The sequence below is a fragment of the Mixophyes fleayi genome, chromosome 5 (assembly GCF_038048845.1).
Source record: "Mixophyes fleayi isolate aMixFle1 chromosome 5, aMixFle1.hap1, whole genome shotgun sequence".
In the NCBI taxonomy this organism is placed as follows: Eukaryota; Metazoa; Chordata; class Amphibia; order Anura; family Limnodynastidae; genus Mixophyes; species Mixophyes fleayi.
This window is the reverse complement of record NC_134406.1, coordinates 165,180,025-165,190,484: the sequence shown is the minus strand read 5'-3', so window position 1 is coordinate 165,190,484 and position 10,460 is coordinate 165,180,025.

Genomic DNA, 10,460 nt, shown 5'->3' with positions numbered 1-10,460 from the left:
TAGATTGCACATAACAAAAAGTTTCAAAATGAGACACGAGACTTGTTGGGATACCCTCCGAATACTTGCGTTAAGTAGCTCAGGAAATTCCTCCTAGATTCGTTGTCTGTGTAACCTTGCCGCAGCTGTTGATGAGGAGAAGCACTGTATATGTAAGGTCCAGTGAGCCAGTGTGCATTTCAGCTTGGAGCACACGTGGCTATTTCCTTTGTGTGACGTGGTGGTTGTAGGTTTGTTTGTTTTTTATTTTTACTTTTTTTTTTTTTTGTATTAAAGTGTCTGTTTTTCACATGTTTTTTGTTTGCAAGGTCACATTAAAGGAGGAAAAATCTGACATGATTTATCTTTATTTCAGGCTTTACATCACAAACCTTTGCAATTTCAATAAAGGTGTGTAGACTTTTTATATCCATTGTATCCAGTTATTTAGTTGTTGTTATAGGTTATTTAGATATTGTTGGAAATCACCTTTTTCTCCCAGTAATACTTAGCTGTAAATTTATGTGCCTGAAAAACCCAGTCTGAAACATAATAGCTTTGCAAAGTGGTTAGTGGGTTTACAAAGTCAATAACAAAATGCAGCTACATGTACTAACAGGACATTTGGAAGCTTTGTTCTTTAAACTGCAAGGATGTCCTTTGCACTATGTACTGTTGAAATTGGGAGCTTGGAACCTGATCTGTTTCAGAATTGGAACGTATTTACTCTTGTCAATGTATTTTTTTCTTAGCTGTGTGTTAGGGCACTTCTATCTGGGCTATATGCAAAAAGTAAATCATATACAAATAATTATATTTGGTAGAATTGGCACAATAGTACATATATGCTAAAGGTTAGGCAAAAGAGGTGGGAATAACAACTGTTAAAGGGGTCTTAAACCTGAAATACTGGATGATTCAATACAAATTCACCAGTTATGACCATAGTCCCCTAGCCTTTTTCCTACAAAGTAGACCCTTTTTTCAGCTATTGGTTGAGTTTACTTATTGACTGTTTTTACTGCCTTCTACATTCAGTATACTTGCACAGAGACTGTATTTTTATACAGTTAGAGGTTTGTAGCAGTGTATGCTATGCTGTGTTCGATGCAACTTTTATATCTGAAAATATCATAAGTCAAGTAAGCGTATGTAGGAAAGGAAGCAAAAATACTTTTGCTTAATTTGTATATTTCCCTGTGACCCTTTCAAATCATCATAATTTATTTAGATAGACATTCCTTAGTGCTTTAGAAATGAAAACAAACACAGTATAAAAACAATACTTGGTATACAGACAGAGAGGTAAGAAGGCCCTGCTCACAAGCTTGCAATCTAAGGGAATGCTGGGCAGTTTGGGAAAATGATCTTATAACATCACCTTATGATAGATCCTGACACATTTGACATTTTGTTTACAGTGGCTGTTTTTGAATACAACAAATTAACATCTGTTATTGGCTTTATTACACTTTCTAGCACTCTTTGTAATGTTCTTGAATACATGTACTGACTGGATGTCTAATATGCATAGGAAAAGGCCTCCCTGTGATCAATCCTTTTTATTAATGTTGATGTTATTCTTTTTAATCCGATGTTAAAGGTCCAAATGAGTGTAAAATCTAAAAGATTTAGGGTTACACATGATATATAAGGTAAAGGGGGAATAATAATGGTTGCTGTAGGTTGGAGTGGCTAGTTTTAGGGAAAATAGAAATCGAGCTCCCATACTTTTGAAATGAAAAACTGGGACACCCCTGTGATATGAAGTTTGCTTGTGCAAGAAAAAATTCACTTCATATTGGGTCCTAAATAAGGTTACATTTTTGCAAGAACTCCTCCTACTTATCCTGGGAATGCAAGTTCATCAGGGATTTCAGTTATGGAAAAATAGGTTTATAAAAAAAAAAGGAAAGGTACTGTGTCTGGAAAACACAGACATATGGGTCTTAACGGAGCCTCTAAATATAGTGAATAGGGAGAAAAAGGAATTTCAATATTGCAGCAGAAAACTTAGAAAGGGGTTATGACCAAGGACGACATTAGTAGGTCACTACAGGAGGAATGCAGACAATGCCTGGGAGAGTATTTTATTGGAGAGGCCAGACATATATGTGGACAAGAGTTCTATAGAGCAATCATACCATGCTCTGCTGATATACCAAGAGTTTACACACGACACGAGAGAAGCTTTACCGGTACTTGTTCTTGCTGCTCACCGTGAAAGTTGCATTTGATTCTGCCATAATGAAAAAAAGCAGTCACTCAGCTCAGGTTACCTCACTTTAGGTGGGCACACACCAGAGCAAAAACCTGCAAGGTAACACAGATTGTGCCTGCTTCTGAATCAGCTGGATAGGATCCCGGATGCAGGTAACTTTTTTTTAATGATGCCTGGTACCCATCTCTATTCATACTCTAAGTGTGTGAGATAGTGAACTTGTGAAGTTGGAAGAAGAGTGGAATATCATCATCATCATCACTTATTTATATAGCGCCAACATATTCCGTAGCGCTTTACAATTGGGAACAAACAATAAACTAATAAACAAACTGGGTAAAACAGACAAAGAGGTGAGAAGGCCCTGCTCGCAAGCTTACAATCTATGGGACAATGGGAGATTGAGGTTAAGTATACATTTTGCATCTTGGCCCAGCCAGACTGCAAAGGTAAAATAGTGGTGAAAATAACTGTTAGGGATATCTTAGGTAAAGAAGTTTATGATGGCGGACATAGTATCTTTTCTGTTTTACTGTTGGGTGCCTTTGTGATGTCTATGAACAGATGGCTGAAAGATAGTTGAAGAGAGAGAAAACAGTGTCATCTGAATATAGGTGGTATTGGTGCCTGAAGCAAGTTATGATTTTACCAAGAGAGATAGTATAAACTGAGACCGGTTAGCATAGCTAATCAACCAACCAAGATGGATGTGTGCTCATAGCTCTCTGCCATTGGGGTGATCAATCTTCCTTCATCTGTGAGTTTTCATTGCTCACACAGTGACCTCTACAGCTGTCCTGAGAGACTGCATGGCATCCAGTCTTTTGACTTAGGTCACACTGTACGAGGAATTGTCGCACAAACTTGACCCTGGACTGGATTTACGGTTCTCCAGTACGGGCCACAAGGCCTTTCAGGCCACAGTCTGCTACTTAAAGTGACTTATCATAGACTGGCAACTGAAACCTCAGTGATTCCTTGTGCCTCTGGAGTATCCTCTGCATTGCGTTATCTGCAACCATTCAGGCTCATTGCAACCTTCCTCCATCTTTGGTCACCCGGTTCTTCCTCTGGCCTGTGGGCAGGTGTCCAACCTCCCTTCTGTGTCTTGCCTGACCTCTCCGGATCGCAGAGTCAGCGGGTGGGTGCACTGGATTGTGCCCAATAGAGTGAAGGACCCCTAGTACACCAATCTATTGGTGATTCTTGGTGTGTCTCTCCACTGACTGGCGCCATTTGACTTTTCCTCTGCTGCCATGGGATTCACACTAGATTGCCACTCCACTGTTCCCTGAGCTAGATGGCTTCTGGATCCACTGTTTGGGGACCAGTTCTACCCCCCCCCCTTCCCCACCAACATAGCTCTTCTGAGTGAGTTTTGCAGACCAAAAACTTCCATTTAGGTACCATACTCTTGTTCCAGGTTGTTCCTGGTTACTGGGTACTTCTCTCACTGATAACTCAGTGTATAACTGCAATTCACCCACCACTGCTTATCAACATGTAAAAGAGGGAGAAACTAAAATACAGCACAATCATCCACATTATTCATCCTCCCTTTCTTGTATCATCACTGATCAGCTTGGGACACCATCTTGTGACTTTTGGTAACAGTGCTGACACACTTTCTAATTCCTGTGACTCTCAGACAGTGATGCCTGATGGTGCATGATTATTGTGAGATTCTGATGAAATCTATATGCAATTATCCTCACCAGTATTACTTCAGAGAGACCCTATTATATATAAACTTATATTTCAACTTTTCTGAACACATATTTCTCATTAAGGATGGCAGCAGTCTTGGTGGCCGCAGGCACCGTAGCGACTCTCCGTGCCCTGCTGGTGGCCGTCTCCATGATGACCGAGTTGTCCCTTCCGGTTCTTGCGTCCTGGTTGCCTAGGCAACAACTGGGACGCATCGGGCTCCTTGCCGCCCTGCCCGGCCAGCTGTCAAACAGCCGCAAGCTCGCAGGGCTGTTCAAGTTCAGCCAATTATGGCTGATTAGGTTAACACAGCTGGGCACTCTGCTTTTTCATTGGAAGCAGTGCCAATAATTCATTATACAAAACCTGGGAGCACTTGCAGTGCTCTGCCCTGATTGGTCCTTAGCACTATTTAGGACAGTGAGGACTGTGCCTCACTGTCGGTTATAGCGTTCTGTTTTCAGTATTGCTGCCTGCTTCTGTGCTGTGTTGGTGTTTAACCTTAGATTGTTCTCCTGTGTATGCCCATGCCTGGATTCTGAATATTTGCCTGTGACCCTGACCTTCTGCCTGTACCCAGACTCAGAACCTTTGCCTGTGGCCCTTATCCAGTTAGAACCTGTCATCTCCACCTGTGCTCTGCCACTCCGCAGATCTCTGGGCGGTCCCTACTCCGTGTATTACCTCCTGTATCTGTGCGCTGCCATGTCAACATAAACATGTACTAAACTGAGTGTAAGTCCTGGGGGCATCTGAGTACCTGTGAGCATAACCTGTCTCTACGGGAAAGGCGGTTACTATAGGTGAAGACCTCTACTTCTATAGTTCTACAAGTTTATGCCGCACTGGTTGCCATAACAAAGGATAGATCTAACAGTTCCTGGATTTGAGTTTGTGCATTCTTCAATTAATAGGAGCAACTCATGGCATAATGTATGACTTATTTTTAATACTTCCATGAAAAAAAGACTTTTTAATACTTCCATGAAATAAGACTTCTACTCTAATGGGGACAGTGACTTCCAGTATCTAACTTCATCACACTAACTAGACCTCCCGGTAAATGTATGAAGCTCCAGGTTCTTCAACACCCGCGAGTTCAGCATCTTCGGCGATTAAATTTAAAGCGGCGCTGCCTTGTAAAGGGAAGTTTCCCTTTACAAGGCAGTGCCGCTTTAAATTTAAGCACTGAAGACGCCGAACTCGCGGGTGTTGAAGAACCTGGAGCTTCATACATTTACCCCCTGATCTAATACACAATGAAAGGTGCCACATCTGTGTTTTCTCAATTAGGAAAGACAAAAAGGAGTCAACTAAGAAAGCCACCAAAAAATCAACAGACCCTCCTACAGTCAGACCTGCTTCATTTTCTCACTAGCCCAAGTGCTTTGTCAGCATACACAAACACACCTTTTGAGACTCCTGGTTCACCCACCATGTCAGATACATCATCTTCCAACAAAGAGTCTCTCCCCCTTCAAACAATGACTTTTTGGGAGAAATTCTTCGACATCTCGGCACCTTGCCAATGAAACAAGATGCAGGATCTTGAACAGAGTCTTCAAGAAGGCGTCAATTCTCAACTTGTGAATGTCCAATCAGATCTCTTCCAAGTTTCAATCAGGGTCTCAACACTAGAGAATACCCAGGAGGAACACTACAGTACACAACCAGGCAAAGGACATGTGTGAAGTACAAAGACTCTTAGATGACCTAGCTAATAGAGGTAGACACAACCTGAGTTTCATAGGAATCCCGAAGGATGTCGTCAATGCTCACATGAAAATAACAAGAAACTGGACATTGACCCTAACATCATATTAATGTTTTACAGGGCACACAGAGCTCAGACTGGACAGTGACGGGATATTATCTGTCGCCTCCATTACTCTAAAAGTTAAGGAAGATATTATGCAAAAAGCTAGAAGGCTCGAGGGCATCAGTCATAAAATTCCAACAACATCGCCTTTTACAGTCGCTAACCGATGAACTTAAAAAAGAATATTAGGTTCTGGTGGGGCTTTCCTCTAAGCATTCAGACTTTGCACAAAGGCAAATCAGCAACACTGCAAACTCCAGCGTATCTGTATGTTTTGCAAGACACTTGGGGGTATATTTACTAAACTGCGGGTTTGAAAAAGTGGAGATGTTGCCTATAGCAACCAATCAGATTCTAGCTGTCATTTATTTAGTACATTATACAAAATGACAGCTAGAATCTGATTGGTTACTATAGGCAACATCTCCACTTTTTCAAACCGGCAGTTTAGTAAATATACACCCTGGCCTGCAGAAGATTTCCCTCCCAGACCGAATCAAAGCAGGTGTCTATCTCGACCCTCCTCTGCTTCCTCAACGGGGAGAATGGCAATCCGTTAGAAGAAACAAAAGACAGTTAAATGCAGCAGCTAGCCTCGAGAACCCAAGTATCATCTAATATTTATGTGTTTTCTAGCTTTTAGTATTATACTACTGGAATTAGTTCTTATTGAAATTCCCCATTGTGTTTCTAGCTCATTTTAGATATATACTTAGATACATAGTGAGCCCTGACCATATATTAAGGAAGCATTCCGTGCTCATCTTGTTTCCTTTAATTGCTTAAATTAATCTTGGTTTCGACTTAATCCAGTTACTTTTACTCTCTTTTTATGAATACCTTGTGGCCTCTGATGAATTCTCCTTTCACCTTACCCCTCGTACCGAATCCACTCACCCAACCTATGTTGAACGCCAGGATACAACAAGCAGAGAGTTTCTCCTCTAGCCCCACCATTTAATTTGGTTTATACAGTGCATGTTTGTTCTGTTTGATTTCCTTTCCCTTTGTTTTCCACCTCCTTTCTTCTTTTTCCCTTTTCCCCCCTGTCCCTTTTGTCTTTACCTCCTCACCAGATCCTTGGATGTCACAAAACAGTCTGGATAAGCAAGAATCCTGATCCTCTAAAGGAACTAAAGCAAAGAACGCTCCTCCTTGATGGCCTATAGATAAGTTAAAGATTTGCTTTGGATGTCCTCTCGCCATCTCAAACTCAATTTTTCAAAAACAGAATTAATAATATTCCCACCCAACAATGGAAGCTTCCTGCCTCACATTTCTATTTCTGTTGACAACATGACCATAAATTCCACCCTGCAAGCTCTCTGCCTAGGTGTAATCCTTGACTCACAACTATCCTTTGTTCCCCACATCAACTCTATATTTACATCATGCTGCATTCATCTAAAACCATTTCCAGAATACATACATGTCTCACACAAGACACTGCAAAAACTTTAATTCATGTACTCATCATCTCCCGCTTCGACTATTGCAATTCCCTCTTTATTGGTCTTCCCAAAATCGAGCCCCTACAATCTATTTTGTACGCAGAGGCTAGATTGATTTTCCTTGCAAATCGTTTTTCATCTGCTAAATCACTCTGTCAGTCTCTGCATTGGTTGCCTGTTTTTTCAACGAATACAATATAAAATTCTTCTACTAACTTACAAGGCTATCAACAAAATTGTAGCAACATGCATCTCCTCACTTGCCTCAAAATATTTCCCAACTTGACACCTACATTTTGTACAAGATCTGCGTCTCTCTTTCACTCTCACTTCCTCCCATTCTCGGTTACAGGACTTTTGTCGAGCTGCACCCACTTTATTGAATTAACTCCCTCGCACCACAAGACTTTCCTCTAGTCTTCAAAACCTTCAAGCGTTCTCTGAAAACCCACCTGTTCAGACAAGCTTATAACATTCTTCAACCACCCTCTTAATCTCCCTAGTTTACTTTATTACCACCCTCTACACAGCTAACACAAGAAAACAACCCTCTGACCAACATAGTTGTGTGACTGAGCATACAGCCCACTAAATACTTTGGAACCTTTGCATTCTAGCTTCACAAATATGCAATATGATGTAGCACTTACCCTTGTGTATCAAACCATTGTCCCATAGAATGTAAGCTTGCGAGCAGGACCCTCTTACCTCTCTGTATGAATTATCCAGTATTGTTTTATTATTGTTTGTTCCCAATTGTAAAGAGCTACGGAATTTATTGTAGGTACCAATTGGAAGAGGCCCTTACAGAATACACCTCCCTTAATCACAATGTTGATACTTCCAAAGTCACTGAATTGGAGGCCCATAAATGTCTAATACAGGGGAAGTGTATTCATTTGGGAACATTAATAAAAAAAAAAACAAAAAAAGGCCCAGAAAGATGCTCTTCTCCTAAAAATGTAAAATATAGAAATGGGCATAAAGTGCAACATGTCCCAGTCAGTGTGTGAGAAATAGAAGGAGACAAGGGCAGCCTTGAACAAGCTATTGGATGACAGACTGAAATTGCCCTTTTGTAAATGTAGAAATAGATATTTTTGATGGTGTTATAAACCAGGCAAATTGTTAGCTCAAGCTCACGGAGCCCAGAGATCGGGTTTCCTCTGGGTGCTCCGGTTTCCTTCCACATTCCAATAACATACATAGTAGGCTAATTGGCTGCGATTAAATTTACCTTAGTCTCTCTCGGGCTGTGTGTGAGTGTGTGTGTGTTAGGGAATTTAGACTGTAAGCTCCAAAGGGGCAGGGACTGGTGTGAGTGAGTTCTCTGTACAGCGCTGCAGAGTTTAGTGGTGCTATATAAATAGCTGCTGCTGATGATATTTTCATAATGCTGGAGTTCATTATTTGGACAGGGAGATTTTTAAGGCATGCTATTATACAAAGCTATATAACATTTTAACATCGAGGAAAAACATCAATATCACTCAATATCTCCAAAACGGTGGCTTCCCTCAGACCTCAGAAGAGACACAAAGTTTTTTAGAATAACAATTTATTATCCAAAAATTGGATCCCTGGTCCTGATGGATTCTCTCACGCCTATTATAGAACTTTCAAAGACAAATTAGTCGCTTTTATACTCCAGGCTTTCAACGAGGTCAATGAATCTAATTTCTCTAAGCAGTCTTAAAGAAGCCTACATCACTGTAATCCCTAAAGATGGGAAGAATCCCTCCCAGCACTCTAGATACAGATCCAAATCTTTACTAAATATTGATGTTAAACTGTATTCAAAATGAATCACAGGTAGATGTAAGCCTCTCTTACCAGATTTTGTCCATAGTGACCAGGTGGGTTTTGTCCCGGGCCTACGAATTGAGCTTATCAACTATATCTCAGATCATAAGGCCCAGACTCTGCTTTTATCTACTGATGCAGAAAATGCCTTTGACCAAGTAGATTGGAAATTCATAACTGGGGTATTGGAGCACATGGGCCTGGGACCTTCCTGCCTACAAAAAATGTGTGTCCTCTACAGATCTCTGTCCGCCAGAATCAGAATTAATGGTGGTCTTTCGGAACTTGTTCATATCTCTAATGGCACTAGACAGGGCTGTACATTGTCTAATGTGTGTATTATGTATGGAGGCCTTCACTAGATCTGTTCACCTTGACACAGATATTAAGGTTATATGTTTGGGCACAGAAGAATTTAAATTAGCATTGTTTGCAGATGATCTTCTCACCATCACAACATGTCCAGTCAACACCCAACTGATCCGTGTAGCTGAATTTAGGAGATTTCGACTTCTCTCTAACTTAAAAATAAAATGTACTAAATCAGTGGTTTACGGTATGAACGTAGCAACAGCGACGCAAGCGGGCTGCACATACACTTTACATACCTCCCCTGCCAGCAGAGAACTAGATCTCCCAGCATGCAGAGGGGAGGAGGTGTGTGTGAAAGATCCGTTACAAATAGCAGTTGGAGATTCTGAGAGGCACTGAGGGAGATTGATATCCTGAGGGAATCCGCTGCATCCTGTGAGAGTAACAGGAGTCTGGGAAATCTGAGAGACAGAATGATTAAGGTGAGAGAGAAACCCTGAGAGAGTAGAGAAGACTTTACAGTGGAGAGTGGAAGAGCTTACCAGATACCTGAGCAGAGAAGAGCCCATGTTTACCTTGTTACTAATCTACTTGGACTGAGTATTTTTGTTACTGGTCAAGGAACAGGTGGAAATACCTGAAGAATTTTTATAATACCCTTTTGTGGGACTGTGATTTAGTAGCAAGGGTGAATTCTAGGGAAAGATAGTTTGGGGATAGATACTGACTATAAAACGGAGGAAAATTGCACCAAACACTTTAACATTATTTATTATCTGTGGGAAAGCCCTAACTGTGTGATGAGGAGCCAGCTTGTACTAAAGTGACTTTATGTTCACGCCTAATAGGAATAGAGGGAACAGGGAGGGTGTAAATTGTATTCTACATTCATGTCAAATAGGAGGAAAGACAGACAAGGGAGTATGTTGTATCAAATTGACTGGAGAAAGTAACTGTTTATTGGAGAATAGTAAGACTGTAGATTGCTGCTGTGTGGAATTGTCGGTGGTAAGCCAGTTATGAGGAATACAGTAAACTGTGACTTTGCTCCATGCTATTTTCAACCGTAATTTCTGTCTGACCTGTGAAGGAGGAAAAGTGATCTGTATTTGTACTGAATTTTAACATGGACGGCATAATTGTTTAATATTCAAATGCCATTGTGTGA